The 14,488-nt window shown below is 42.9% G+C and overlaps 1 long non-coding RNA gene across 8 annotated transcripts in view; it reads right to left on the reverse strand.

Moving 5' to 3' along the window:
* The window catches only part of LOC136330577 (uncharacterized), a 103,172-nt gene that overhangs the window by 54,409 nt on the left and 34,275 nt on the right, over positions 1 to 14,488 (reverse strand). The window contains exons 2-3 of one of the 8 annotated variants that reach the window (XR_010730325.1): positions 3,183 to 3,250; positions 2,923 to 2,991 (exon numbers count right to left, since the gene is read on the reverse strand). The exons of 3 other annotated variants lie outside the window; for them this stretch is intronic. This is a non-coding gene — a long non-coding RNA (uncharacterized lncRNA). Of the gene's footprint in view, positions 1 to 2,922; positions 2,992 to 3,182; positions 3,251 to 10,886; positions 11,006 to 11,462; positions 11,558 to 14,488 lie in introns of those variants that run through there. 4 more of the 8 variants (XR_010730328.1, XR_010730329.1, XR_010730324.1 and 1 more) reach the window with 4 other exon arrangements.

Genomic DNA, 14,488 nt, shown 5'->3' on the forward strand with positions numbered 1-14,488 from the left:
TGTTCTGTGGCTCGCTAAATTTGAATCCGTGACCAAAGTGCAACATGAATATTGGCACGTTTATAACGAAGCGCCACCACATAGGAATAATATTACTTGGTGGGACAAGCAGTTAAAGGAAACTGGCAGTTTGGTGGAGAAACCCTGTTCTGGTAGGCCATCAACCAGTGACGAGTCTGTAGAGGCTATACGGGATAGCTACCTAAAGAGCCCTAAAAAATCTGTGCGATCGTGTGCTCGACAATTACACCTAAGCAAGACTACAGTTCATAAGGTGTTAAAGAAAAATCTCTGTTTTACGGGGTACAAATTGCGGCAACAAATAGAGCCCACATCGAACTGTACTGAATAGATATGAAACTGGGAGAGTTTTCCTTTTATTTGGTGCAGATTTCACATTTCTATCGTTTGTTGCTTTCCTATGACTATTCAAAAGTGCACCATGACTTTACGGATACACTGTACAATGGACTACTACTCAGCCTTAAGAAATGATGACATATTGCCATTACGACAACATGGATGCAGCTTGAGAACATTATACTAAATGAAAGTAAATCAGATTTCACACACAGATGGGATATAAAAATGAGACTCATGAATATAGATAAAAGTGAAGTGGTTACCAGGAGGAAGGGGTTGGGAGGAAGGGGGTGAGGGGAAAGGGAGTAAAAATGGACAAATATACGGTGATGGAAAATGATTTTACATTGGGTGATGGGTACACAACATAATCAACAGTTCAAATGCTATAGAAATGTTTACCTGAATCTTATGTACTCTTTTTTTTTTTTTTTTTACAGAGGCAGAGATAGACAGGGACAGACAGACAGGAACGGAGAGAGATGAGAAGCATCAATCATTAGTTTTTCGTTGTGCATTGCGACTTCTTAGTTGTTCATTGATTGCTTTCTCATATGTGCCTTGACCATGGGCTTTCAGCAGACCGAGTAACCCCTCGCTGGAGCCAGCAACCTTGGGTCCAAGCTGGTGAGCTTTTTGCTCAAGCCAGATGAGCCCGCGCTCAAGCTGACGACCTCGGGGTCTCGAACTTGGGTCCTTCCGCATCCCAGTCCGACGCTCTATTCACTGTGCCACCACCTGGTCAGGTTTATGTACTCTTATTAGTTAATGTTACCCCATTAAATTTAATTTTCTAAATAAAATTATAAAAATGAAAAAGAATGAAACTAGGGAAAACCTTCCTCAGTCCTGGAGGAAAATGCACAGTGCATAGAGATTTATTTAGGTGAGGGGTGGGGAAGTCATTTGGTTTTATTAAACTTGTACCAAAGTCATTGTAGACGCAAGCAATTATGCTTCTTTTAGGAGCATGACCACTCAGACCATAAAGCTGCATGTGACCATAATTTCATTACACTGGAAACAATTCTGCTATGATAGGAACTGACAATTCTTTCTCTATGACCTCTGGATGAGTTAGTGTTCCATGAGAACATTGGGTTTTGCATTTCTCATTAGCTCCTGGGTTTAACTGTTACTAAACTTTTTTTATGACTTTCTCCCCCATAAAACCAAAAATAAAGGTGAGTAAAGAACTCATCCAAGATAGAACACTCCAACAGCTTGAGATGATTTCTTACCATTAAACCTGAAGTTTCATGCCAGGGGCATTACAGAAAAATAAAGCCAGAGTAGCCAAAGTGCAAATTATATTGTTACAGACAGAGCCTTTCTTTCAAGATACCTTAATTGCCCGTTGCAAAAGATACTAGATACTTTTCTTCTTGAAACTTTGCCAGCCTTGTGGCTAATACCCAGTGTAGGTTAAAGACTCTAGAACAACTCTGCCAACATGTGATGGCCAAGAGCCAATATTGACTTCAGAGTGAGCTTTCTCAACCTGCCAGCCCTGCCATTCTGACTGGGCCTAAATGCCAGCTGCCTTGACTCAGTCTGATTTGCAGGTCCCATAGATTCTTAGTTTGTTCTAATGCAGAGGCTGATACGCACAATAAAGTTTTTAGGAAACTAGCCTAAAATTTAATGCTGAGAAATGTTGTGGGACTAGCGGTGGTCTCTGGAGGAATCTTCTAAGCCACAGTGTTCTTAAGAGCATGGGAAGAAACAGAAGACAGGAAGTCCGAGATTTAACCATGGGTCACATCTGTGCTGGATATTTTTAGTTGCTTAACCCATCCCAGAGCCACCTATTACTCTTGTCTAACTTGCTCTGTGCCCTAGAAGGGTGACCTATGATCTCAATAGGCTCTCTAGCTACATTGAAGCCAGTGAGGACCTCTCAGCAAGACAGACAAGTTGAGTGTTAATTCATCTGATCTCCTAGGTCTCTGCAAGCTGCCATATCCTCCTACTGTGGGTCTCTCTCCCTAAGTTATGGCAACTGTACCTTCCTCTCTCCCCCATAAGCCCAGGTAGCTCTGCACAGCATCACACTGCTCCTTGTGGTTTCCCCACACCTTGCTCCTTTTTTTTTTTTTTAAATCTGCTGAAATTACCCAGTTAAAGTGTGTCCTCTGTTGTCTGCCAGGATCCTGAGCTGGGTAACCTTGGTCTCAGCAACATAGGGATCATGGTCATGATTTCCTCATCTTTAAAATGGAGATTAAGCCTGACCTGTGGTGGCGCAGTGGATAAAGCGTCGAACTGGAAATGCTGAGGTTGCCGGTTCGAAACCCTGGGCTTGCCTGGTCAAGGCATGTATGGGAGTTGATGCTTCCAGCTCCTCCCCCCTCCTCTCTCTCTGTCTCTCTCTCCTCTCTTTCTCTCTGTCTCTCGCCCTCTCTCTCCTCTCTAAAAAAATGAGTAAATAAAAAAATAAAAAGTTTGAAAACTTTAAAAAAAAAAAAAAATGGAGATTAAGCCTGACCTGTGGTGGCACAGTGGATAAAGCGTTGACCTGGAAATGCTGAGGTTGCCGGTTTGAAACCCTGGGCTTACCTGGTCAAGGCACATATGGGAGTTGATGCTTCCAGCTCCTCCCCCTTCTCTCTCTCCTCTCTCTTCTCTCTAAAATGAATAAATAAATAAAATAAAAAAATAAAATGGAGATTAAAATGTCAGTTCTTATTGTTTCTCAAAGTTTTCACAAGGATTACAATGGATATAAAGCACTAAATAAACATGTTTTAGAAACATGTCTCAAATGAAAGAACAGGACAAAACTTCAGAAAAAAGAAAACCAGAGGCAAGCAACTTACCAGATACATGGTTCAAAACACTGTATGCTCAATGAGCTTAGGGGAAGAAGAGATGAACTCAGTGAGAACTAACAGAAAGAGATAAAAACCAAGAACAAGTCAGAAATAAAGAATACAACAACTGAAATGAAAAATACATTAGGTGAAATAAACAGCAAATTAGATGAAACCAAGGATCAAATCAGTGATTTCTAAGATAGGATAGAAAAAATATCCCATCAGAACTGCAAAAGGAAACATACTTTTGAAAAATGAGAATAGTTTAAGGCAATGGGTTTTTTTGTTTGTTTGTTTTTTACAGAGACAGACAGTCAGAGAGAGAGGGATAGATAGGGACAGACAGACAGGAACAGAGAGAGATGAGAAGCATCAATCATTAGTTTTTCATTGCAACACCTTAGTTGTTCATTGATTGCTTTCTCATATGTGCCTTGACCGCAGGACTTCAGCAGACCGAGTGACCCCTTGCTCGAGACAAGCTGGTGAGCTTGGGTTCAAGCTGGTGAGCTTTGCTCAAACCAGATGAGCCCGCGCTCAAGCTGGTGACCTCGGGGTCTCGAACCTGGGTCCTCTGCATCCCAGTCCTACGCTCTATCCACTGCACCACCGCCCGGTCAGGCAAAGGCAGTGTTTTTCAAACACAAGTCCACAGGCCAGTTTGCCAGAAATTTCATGCCAGTCTGTAAAAGAGTTAACCACCCTGATGTTGTATAAGGGTCACAGACCCGCCCCTGGCCAGTTGGCTCAGCAGTAGAGCGTTGGCTTGGCATGTGGAAGTTCCGGGTTCAGTTTCCAGCATGGTACACAGAAGTGATTATTTGCTTTTTCACCCTCACCCTCACCCTCATCCTTCTCTCTCTCTCTATCTCTTCCTCTACTGCAGCCATGGCTTGAATGATTTGAGCAAGTTTTCCCTGAGCACTGAGGATGGCACCATGGCCTCACCTCAAGCACTAAAATAACTGAGTTGCCGAGCAATGGAACAGCGGCAACAGATGGGCAGAGCATTGCTGGGTACGGGGATTGCCAGGTGGATCCCAGTTGGGGTGCATGCAGAAGTCTGTCTCTCTGCCTCCCCACCTCTCACTTAATAAAAATAAAATTACAAACCCAATTATCTTAATAAAATTCGCTTATGCTCAGGGTGATTTCTACCTTAGTGGTCCCTGAAATAATTCTATTTTCACTGGTTCCAAGTGTAAAAAGGTCAAATACCACTGGTTTAAAGGAAGTCTGGGACAACATCAAGCATAACAAGAGTGACATCACAGGGGTATTGAAAGGAGAAGAGAGCGAGCAAGGGCTTATAAAACCTGTTTGAAGAAATAATGACTGGCCTGACCAGGCAGTGGTGCAGTGGATAGAGCATCAGACTGGGATGCAGAGGACCCAGGTTTGAGACCCTGAGGTCGCCAGCTTGAGTGTGGGCTCATCTGGTTTGAGCAAAAGCTCACCAGCTTGGACCCAAGGTCACTGGCTCGAGCAAGGGGTTACTCAGTCTGCTGAAGGCCCACGGTCAAGGCACATATGAGAAAGCAATCAATGAACAACTAAGGTGTCGCAACGAAAAACTGATGATTGATGCTTCTCATCTCTCTCCGTTCCTGTCTGTCTGTCCCTGTCTATACCTCTCTCTGACTCTCTCTTTGCCCCTGTAAAAAAAAAAAAAAAAAAAAAAGAAAGAAAAAAACAAAGGCTGCCTGACCAGATGGTGGCGCAGTGGATAAGGCGTCAGACTGGGACACAGAGGACCCAGGTTCAAAACCCAGAGGTCACCGTCTTGAGTACAGGCTCATCTAGCTTGAGCGTGGGCTCACCAGCTTGAGCGCCGGGTCGCTGGCTTGAGTGTGGGATCATAGACATGACCCCATGGTCACTGGCTTGAGCTCAAAGGACACTGGCTTGAAGCCTAAGGTCTCTGGCTTGAGCCAAAGGATGCTGGCTTGAGCAAGGGGTCACTCGCTCTGCTATAGCCCTACCCCACCCCACCCCATTGTCTGGAAAAAGCAGACAATGAACAAATAAGGTGCTGCAATGAAGAATTGATGCTTCTCATCTCTCTCCCTTCCTGGTTGTCTGTCCCTATCTCTCTCTCTCTCTCTCTCTCTCTCTCTCTCTCTCTGTCTCTGTCACAAAAAAATGGTTACAAGAGACAAAGAAAGACATTACATAATAATAAAGGGCTCAATCAATCAAACAAGAGACTATAATCCTTGTAAATATTTGTGCACCTAAATATATAAAGGAAATATTGACATAGAGGAAGAAAGCAACAATAACACAGTCATAGTAGGAGAACAGATTATCCAGATAGAAAATCAACAAGGAAACAGAGACCTTAATTGACAAATTAGACCAGATGAATTTAATTAATATTTTTTTAAAATTTCACACCAAAGCAGCAGAATATAAATTCTTTTCCAGCCCTGGCCGGTTGGCTCAGTGGTAGAGCGTTGGCCTGGTGTGCAGAAGTCCTGGGTTCGAAGCCGGCCAAGGCACACAGGAGAAGCACCCATCTGCTTCTCCACCCCTCCCTCTCTCCTTTCTCTCTGTCTCTCTCTTCCCCTCCCGCAGCCAAGGCTCCATTGGAGCAAAGTTGGCCCGGGCGCTGAGGATGGCTCTGTGGCCTCTGCCTCAGGCGCTAGAATGGCTCTGGTTGCAACAGAGCGACGCCCCAGATGGGCAGAGCATCGCCCCCTGGTGGGCATGCTGGGTGGATCCCGGTCAGGCACATGTGAGAGTCTGTCTGACTGCCTCCCCGTTTCCAACTTCAGAAAAATACAAAAATAAAAATAAAAATAAAAAAATTTTTTAAAAAAGAAATTATTTTCCAATACACATGGAACATTTTCCAGGATATACCACATTAAGCTGCAAAACAAGTCTCAATAAATTTCAAAATATTGAAGTCATATCATGGTGGTAGCCATCTTCTACTTGGCATCATGGCTGCCCTCAGACCCCTCACAAAACCCAAGATCATCAAAAAGAGTGCCAAAAATTTCATCTGGCACCAGTCAAACTGATACATCAAAATGAAATATAACTGGCAGAAACCCAGAGCATTGACAATAGGGTGGTACAGAAGATTTAAGGGCCATATCTTGATGCCCAATATTGGTTATGGGAGCTACAAGAAAACAAAGCATGTGCTGCCCAGTGGCTTTTGGAAGTTTCTGGTCCACAACATCAAGGAACTCGAAGTCCTACTGATGTGCAACTATATTACATTGAGATTGCTCACAATGTCTCCTCAAAGAACTGCAAAACCATTGTGGAAAGAGCAGTGCAGCTGGCCATGCAGTGAAGAAAACAAATATACAGCTTGTGTGCACATTGTATTTGTTTTAATAGAACCATAAAACTCTGCCAGCTGGCAAAAAAAAAAAAAAAAAAATCATACCAAACTTTTTGTCAATCACAATGGTATGAAACTAGAGATCAATTACAAAAAGAAAAATGAAAATCCACATGAACACATAGAGGCTAAATAGCATGTTACTAAACAATGAATGGTTTAACAATGAGATCAAGGAAGAAATCATAAGATACTTTGAGATAGATTGTAATAAAAATAAAATGACCCAAAATCGATGGAACACAGCCAAAGTAGTTCTAAGGGAAATTCAGAGCAATACAGGCCTATCTCAAGAAACAAACAAACAAAAATCTCAAATCAACAGTCTAACCTTATACCTAAAGGAACTAGAAAAAGAAAAACAAGCAAAGCCCAAAAGTAAAAGAAGGAAATAATACATATTAGAGCACATAAACAAAATAGAGTCTTTAAAAATACAAAAGATAAGCTTGACCTGTGGTAGTGCAGTGGATAAAGCATTGACCTGGAATGCTGAGGTCACTGGTTTGAAACTCCAGGCTTGCCAGGTCAAGGCATATATGAGAGTAGATGCTTTCTACTCCCCCCCTTCTCTCTCTCTTTCTCTATCACTCTCTCTCTCTGTGTCTCTCTCTCCTCTCTAAAATGTATAAAGTAAAATAAAAAAGAATATTAAAAAAAGAAGTTAAAAAAATACAAAAGATCAATGGAACAAAGATTTGGTTTTTTGAAAAGATATACAAAATTGATAAACCTTTAACCAGATTTATCAAGAATGAAAGAGGACCAAAATAAATAAAATCAGACATGAAAGAAGAGAACTGACAACTGACACCACAGAAATACAAATGATTATTTTAAAATGCTACAGGACTTGGTCAGGTGGGTCAGTGGATAGAGCATCATCCTGGTGTGCCAAAGACACAGGTTTAATCCATAGTCAGGGAACATGCAAGAATCAACCAATGAGTGCACAACTAAATGGAACAACTAAGTGGAAAAATTAGTTGATGCTTTTCTCTCTCTCACTCACTCTTCCCTCTGCTATGTTTCCCTCTTCCTCTCTCTTTCTCTCAAATCAATGGAAAAAATTTTAAAAGAAAGATAGAGCCTGACCAGGCAACGGTGCAGTGGATAGAGTGTCGGACTGGGATGCAGAGGACCCAGGTTCGAGATCCCAAGGTCACCAGCTTGAGCGTGGGCTCATCTGTTTTTTGTGTTTTTTTTTATGTGCCTTGACCGCAGGCCTTCAGCAGACCAAGTAACCCCTTGCTTGAGCCAGCAACGTTGGGCTAAAGCTGGTGAGCTTTTTGCTCAAACCAGATGATCCCTCGCTCAAGCTGGCGACCTCGGGGTCTCAAACCTGGGTCTTCCGCATCCCAGTCCGATGCTCTATCCACTGCGCCACCGCCTGGTCAGGCGGCTCATCTGGTTTGAGCAAAAGCTCACCAGCTTGAGCCCAAGGTGGCTGGCTTGAGCAAGGGATTACTTGGTCTGCTGCAGCCCCACGGTCAAGGCACATATGAGAAAGCAATCAATGAACAACTAAGGTGTCACAACGAAAAACTGATGATTGGTGCTTCTCATCTCTCTCCGTTCCTGTCTGTCTGTCCCTGTCTATCCCTCTGACTCTCTCTGTCTCTGTAAATAAATAAATAAATAAAAATGATATACTGAAAGGTAGTTTATTATTTCAGGCATTTAATACTTAGATAAGAACAATAAAAGAGGTACACAAAACTAGACCATGTTCTAAGAAAGAGTTTTAAAATATTAATGACAAAATATTAAATACTTGACAAAAACAATATAATTGTTACTTAAGATATTTACATATTGCTTCTTTTTTTATTTTTATTTATTCATTTTGGAGAGGTTGGGGAAGTAGAGAAAGCGAGAAAGGGGGGAGGAGCAGAAAGCATCAACTCCCATATGTGCCTTGACCAGGCAGGCTCAGGGTTTGAACCAGCAATCTCAGCGTTCCAGGTTGATGGCTGTATCCACTGTGCCAGCACAGGTCAGGCCTCCATATTGCTTCTTGATTGGCATCCTCACTTGCAATTTTTTTCACCTATGATGGAATGAACACTACTACGAGCACTTAGAAATGCTGTTGAGCAGAGAATGTTAAAAAAGAGTAAGGAATATAAATTCGTGATTTCCACATTGGGTGGCTTCTCAGGCACCCACCTTCAAGAGAACTCTGATTACAAGTTACATTTTAACAACTGATTTGACGAACTCAACAAAAAATTAGGTATCAGTTCTACTGAACCAGTGCACACCAGCTGAATCTCACAACTGAATAGACCTAAAGAGTATTATACTAAGTAAAATAAGACAGAGAAAGACAGACACCATGTGATTTAACTTACAAGTGGAATCTAAAAAAAACAACAAACCAACGGTCAAACAAAAACAAGCTCATAAATACATAGAACATTTTGATGGTTGTGAGATGGAAGGGTGTTGGGGGACTGAGTGAAAAAAGGGAAAGGATGAAGAACTACAAATTGGGCTTGACCTGTGGGGCGCAGTGAATAAAGCATGAACCTGGAATGCTGAGATCACCAGTTTGAAACCCTGGCCTTGCTCAGTCAAGGCACATGTGAGAAGCAACGAGTTGATGCTTCCTAGTCCTACCTCCACCTTTCTCTCTCTCTCCTCTCTCTCTAAAATCAATCAATAATTTTTTTTTTTAAGTACAAATTTGCAGTTACAAAATAGTAATGGGGATGTAAAATACAACATAGGGAATACTATCAATAAAATAATAACTATGTATGGTGTCAGGGAGGTACTAGACTTATGGGGGATCACTTCCTAAGTTAAGTTATATAAATGTCTAACCACTGTACTGTACATCTGAAACTAATATAATATTGAATGTCAACTATATTTGTGTCTCCTATTTTTTTTGTGTGTGTGAGAGAGAGACAGAGACAAAGAGAGAGAGAGGGAGGGAGAGACAGGAAGGGAGAAAGATGAGAAACATCAGTTCATATTTGCATCACTTTAGTTGTTCATTGATTGCTCCTCATTTGTACTTTGACCTGGGGCTCAAGCCAAGCTAGTGACCCCTTGCTCAAGCCAGTGACTTGGGCTTCAATCCAGCAACTTTGGGATCATGTCGATGATCTGGTGCTCAAGCCAGCAAGCCCATGCTCAAGTCAGCGACCTTGGGTTTCAAGCCCCCAACCTTTGGGCTCAAGGTAGTGACCATGAGATCATGATAATGATCGTGCACTCAAGCCCGCTTCCTGTGCTCAAGCTTGTGGCCTTCACTCAATCCATTGATCTCGGGGTTTATTTGTTTGTTTGTTTGTATTTTTCTGAAGTTGGAAACCAGGAGGCAGTCAGACAGACTTACGCATGCGCCCGACCGGGATCCACCCGGCATGCCCACCAGGGGGCGATGCTCTGCCCATCTGGGGCATCGCTCTGTTACAACCAGAGCCATTCTAATGCCTGAGGCAGAAGCCACAGAGCCATCCTCAGCGCCTGGGCCAACTTTGCTCCAATGCAGCCTTGGCTGCGGAAGAGGAAGAGAGAGACAGAGAGGAAGGAGAGGGGGAGGAGTGGAGAAGCAGATGGGCGCTTCTCCTGTGTGCCCTGGCCGGGAATCGAACCCAGGACTCCTGCACGCCAGGCCGATGCTCTACCACTGAGCCAACCGGCCAGGGCCGATCTCGGAGTTTATAAATCTGGGATCTCAGTGACCCAGGTCGGTGCTCTATCTACTGTGCCACCAGCAGTCGGGCAATTTCAATTGTTTTTGAAAAAAAGATAAAAAAATTAAACATGGGTTTTTATTAAATACCCCTCAAATTAACTGAATTTCACTGTGATAAACATAAAGATACTAGGTGACAGCCTGACCAGGTGGTGGCGCAGTGGATGGAGCATCGGACTGGGATGCAGAGGACCCAGGTTTGAGACCCCGAGGTCACCAGCTTGAGCGCCGGCTCATCTGGCTTGAGCAAAAAGCTCGTCAGCTTGAACCCAAGGTCTCTGGCTCGAGCAAGGGGTTACTCAGTCTGCTGAAGGCCCACGGTCAAGGCACATATGAGAAAGCAATCAATGAACAACTAAAGTGTCACAACGAAAAACTGATGATTGATGCTTCTCATCTCTCTCCGTTCCTGTCTGTCCCTGTCTATCCCTCTCTCTGACTCCCTCTGTTTCTGTAAAAAAAAAAAAAAAAAGAAAAAGAAAAAAGAAAAAAGATACTAGGTGACAGATAACACTTAAATCCTAAAATCTGCCCCCAAATCAGGAAGGTAGATAAGACAAAAACATTTTCAATATTTCACACCCATCTGGGTAGTAATGCTTATCATTTGTTTAAAAATTAATCATAGCCTGACCTGTGGTGGCGCAGTGGATAACGCATCGACTTGGAAATGCTGAGGTCGCCGGTTTGAAACCCTGGGCTTGCCTGATCAAGGCACATATGGGAGTTGATGCTTCCAGCTCCTCCCCCCTTCTTTCTCTCTGTCTCTCTCTCTCCCTCTCTCTCTCCTCTCTAAAAATGAATAAAGGAAAAAAGGAAAAAAATAAAAAAATAAAAATTAATCATAGATATGAGCATTTTTTTTTCATCATAAATAAAAAAAGTTTTGTTATCACCATTGGCTACCAAGAAGCAATGTGTGTAGGAAAAGGATATTTTGGGGTTTAAAAGACTGGTATTAACTTATAGTGCCAATCCTGACAATACTATATGTCTAACCTTAAGCAAAGTATTCAATCCCTATAATGTTTTGATCAGATCTGTAAAATGGAGGTGATAGTTGCTTCCCTGTTTGCAGATGAGATAACAGTGAAAGTCCCTTGTAAATGAAATCAGGCTATTTTGTAATGGCTCGCCCAAGGCTTCTTTAAATCCTTCATCTCTGATTATTCTCATCTAATTAGGGTAAGTAAGGGCACTGAGGACTGACCTGATTTGAGAGAGGGATGGCTTAGGTCTTGGAAGAAGACACTGAGGGGACAAGGCAGAAGGAAGGCAGATGTCCTGGTTGTCACAGCATTGAAGAGGTTTTAGCCACTGTAGGCTGGCTGCAGTCCAGCGCAAAGTTCAGTGGTGAATAAGACCAGTCCTTGCCCTTGTGGACTTTTACCCTTTAGCCTTAGCCAGGGATCTAAGTGTAACCCATTAAAAATCTTTCAATCCTTCCAGTGGTTTTCACAAAGCTCCATGCTGGCTGTGCAAGGTGATATCTGCCTCAGGCTGAAAGAAAGAGCTGAGCCTCCAGGGAAGCCTGGGGACAGGGGTGGGGCATTGGCATCAGCCACCTGTGCACCTGAAGGGAGGAGGCTGCTGTGTGGGGTAGGGTAATGACTCAGGAAGGTAGGAAGAGGCCAGATCCCTGGGGACTCAGAGCCAGGCTTGATAACATTCACATTCCATGCATTAGGAAACAGAAAAACACCATATGTTGTTGAGCAAAAGTTCCAAAGTAAAAGTAGATTTTTACCAATGTCGGTTTTGCAAAGATGGACAGGATGGAATCATGAAGACACTACAAAATAATGACAGATTTTTTTTCATTCTTTTAAAGAAAACTAAATATTTGCAGTATAACCCATGAATTAGGATAGGTGGTTCTACTTCCTCTCAAAGATAAATTCTTCCCAGAATATTTGTTTTCCCTTTAATTATAGTTTATCTATCCTTCAAAACAAGCTTAGCCTTGGCCTGTTAGCTAAGTCAGTTAAGAGCATATTCCCAAATTGACAAGGTTGAGGGTTTGGTCCCTGGTCAGGGCACACATGGGAAGCAACCAAGAATGCAGGACTGAATAGAACAATAATGAATGCTTCCCTTCCTTCTGCCCTCTCTCTCCCTACCTCTGTATCTCTAAAATCAATCAATCAAAAATTAAGCTCTGGCCAAACAGCTTGATCGGTTGGAGCATCATCCTGGAGCATAGAGGTTGCCGGTTTGATTCCCTAGTCAGGGCACATACAGGAAGAACTTGGTGTTCCTGTCTCCCTGCTTCTCAAAACACACACACACACACACACACACACACACACAAAACCAAGAAGCTTCCACTATTATAAGGTGACTATTATGACCCTACAGTTCCCAGATCAAATGAGGTCTCTGCTCAGGGCTCTAGGGCAAACTCATTAGTCAAGAGAACCAAATATCAACAGTACAACGATTGAAATTTCCTGTGAGAGCCAAATATTTTAAACTTAAACTATATAGGTAGGTACATTCCTTATCAAGGTAGTGCCCACATGTGGTATTTTGTAGAAGAGCCACACTCAAAGGGCCAAAGAGCCACACGTGGCTCGTGAGCTGCGGTTTGCCAACCAGGGCTCTAGGTGTTTGTTTACAACTGCCTGTCACACTTTACTTAACCAAAAGTGTGTGTGTGTGTGTGTGTGTGTGTGTGTGTGTGTGTGTGAATTATTTTAAAAACATTTCAGCCTGACCTGTGGTGGCGCAGTGAATAAAGCGTTGACCTGGAAATGCTGAGGTTGCCGGTTCGAAACCCTGGGCTTGCCTGGTCAAGGCACATATGGGAATTGATGCTTCCAGCTCCTTCCCCCTTCTCTCTCTCTCTCTCTCTTTCTGTCTCTCCCTCTCCTCTCTAAAATGAATAAATAAATAAAAAATTAAAATAAAAAAAAAACATTTCAGCTTGCCTGACCAGGCGGTGGCGCAGTGGATAGAGCGTCGGCCTGGGATGTGGAGGACCCAGGTTCGAGACCCCGGGGTTGCCAGCTTGAGCGCGGGCTCATCTGGCTTGAGCAAAAAGCTCACTAGCATGGACCCAAGGCCACTGGCTCGAGCAGGGGGTTACTCGGTCTGCTGAAGGCCCGCAGTCATGGCACATATGAGAAAGCAATCAATGAATAATTATGGTGTCTCAATGAAAAACTGATGATTGATGCTTCTCATCTCTCTCCGTTCCTGTCTATCTGTCCCTATCTATCCCTCTATCTGACTCTCTCTGTCCCTGTAAAAAAATCCAAAAAACATTTCAACTTATACAATAGTAACCCACTGGTGTGTCAGAGATGACTACAGAGGCTCAATTTTGCACTTTTTTCTTTTGTAATTAGCTTTCCTTTATCATTAGCATCCTGCATACCTGGTTCAGTAACAGACACCTTTCTGGCTGTCCAGCCTGGCCTTTGGCTTGGCTCAGACTCAGAAGCACCTGGATTGCTTCCCTTTTGTCTCAGGTCCAAGTTGTTTATTTATCTTCCCTAGGCTATTTGAGTCATTGAAAGAAATATATTAGTTTGCTTTTTCATCCTCTATTACCTAGAATTTTGCTTCCTCATTTTACACAGGATAGGACAGAGTTATGCTGAGTATTTTATAGCAAAATTTTAAGGTGGGAGTGGGAAAAAGAGGGCCTCATCTGAAATAGAGAAAGAGGGCATTAGCCTTTTATTTCTTTTTTATCCCCTGCATTATCATATCACCCCCATGGCATGAAATGCAACACCTATTGGTACAGAAGAAATGGAATGTACTGGCCTACATATGATTCCTGCCCTCTGGGAGCTTATAGTACAGTTGGATGGTCTAAATCAGGGGTCCTCAAACTTTTTACACAGGGGGCCAGTTCACTCAGACTGTTGGAGGGCCGGACTATAAAAAAAACTATGAACAAATCCCTATGCACACTGCACATCTTATTTTAAAGTAAAAAAACAAAACAGAAACAAATACAATATTTAAAATAAAGAACAAGTAAATTTAAATCAACAAACTGACCAGTATTTCAATGGGAACTATGGGCCTGCTTTTGGCTAATGAGATGGTCAATGTGCTCCTCTCACTGACCACCAATTCCGGAAGTGCGGCAGGGGCCGGATAAATGGCGTCAGGGGGTTGCATGTGGCCCGCGGGCCATAGTTTGGGGATCCCTGGTCTATATGGTATAAACTATATATTCTGGGTCAGGACAGAAGTCTAGTGGAGGGGACTGTGGTCAAA

This window comes from Saccopteryx bilineata, chromosome 3, assembly GCF_036850765.1.
Source record: "Saccopteryx bilineata isolate mSacBil1 chromosome 3, mSacBil1_pri_phased_curated, whole genome shotgun sequence".
Classification (NCBI taxonomy): Eukaryota; Metazoa; Chordata; class Mammalia; order Chiroptera; family Emballonuridae; genus Saccopteryx; species Saccopteryx bilineata.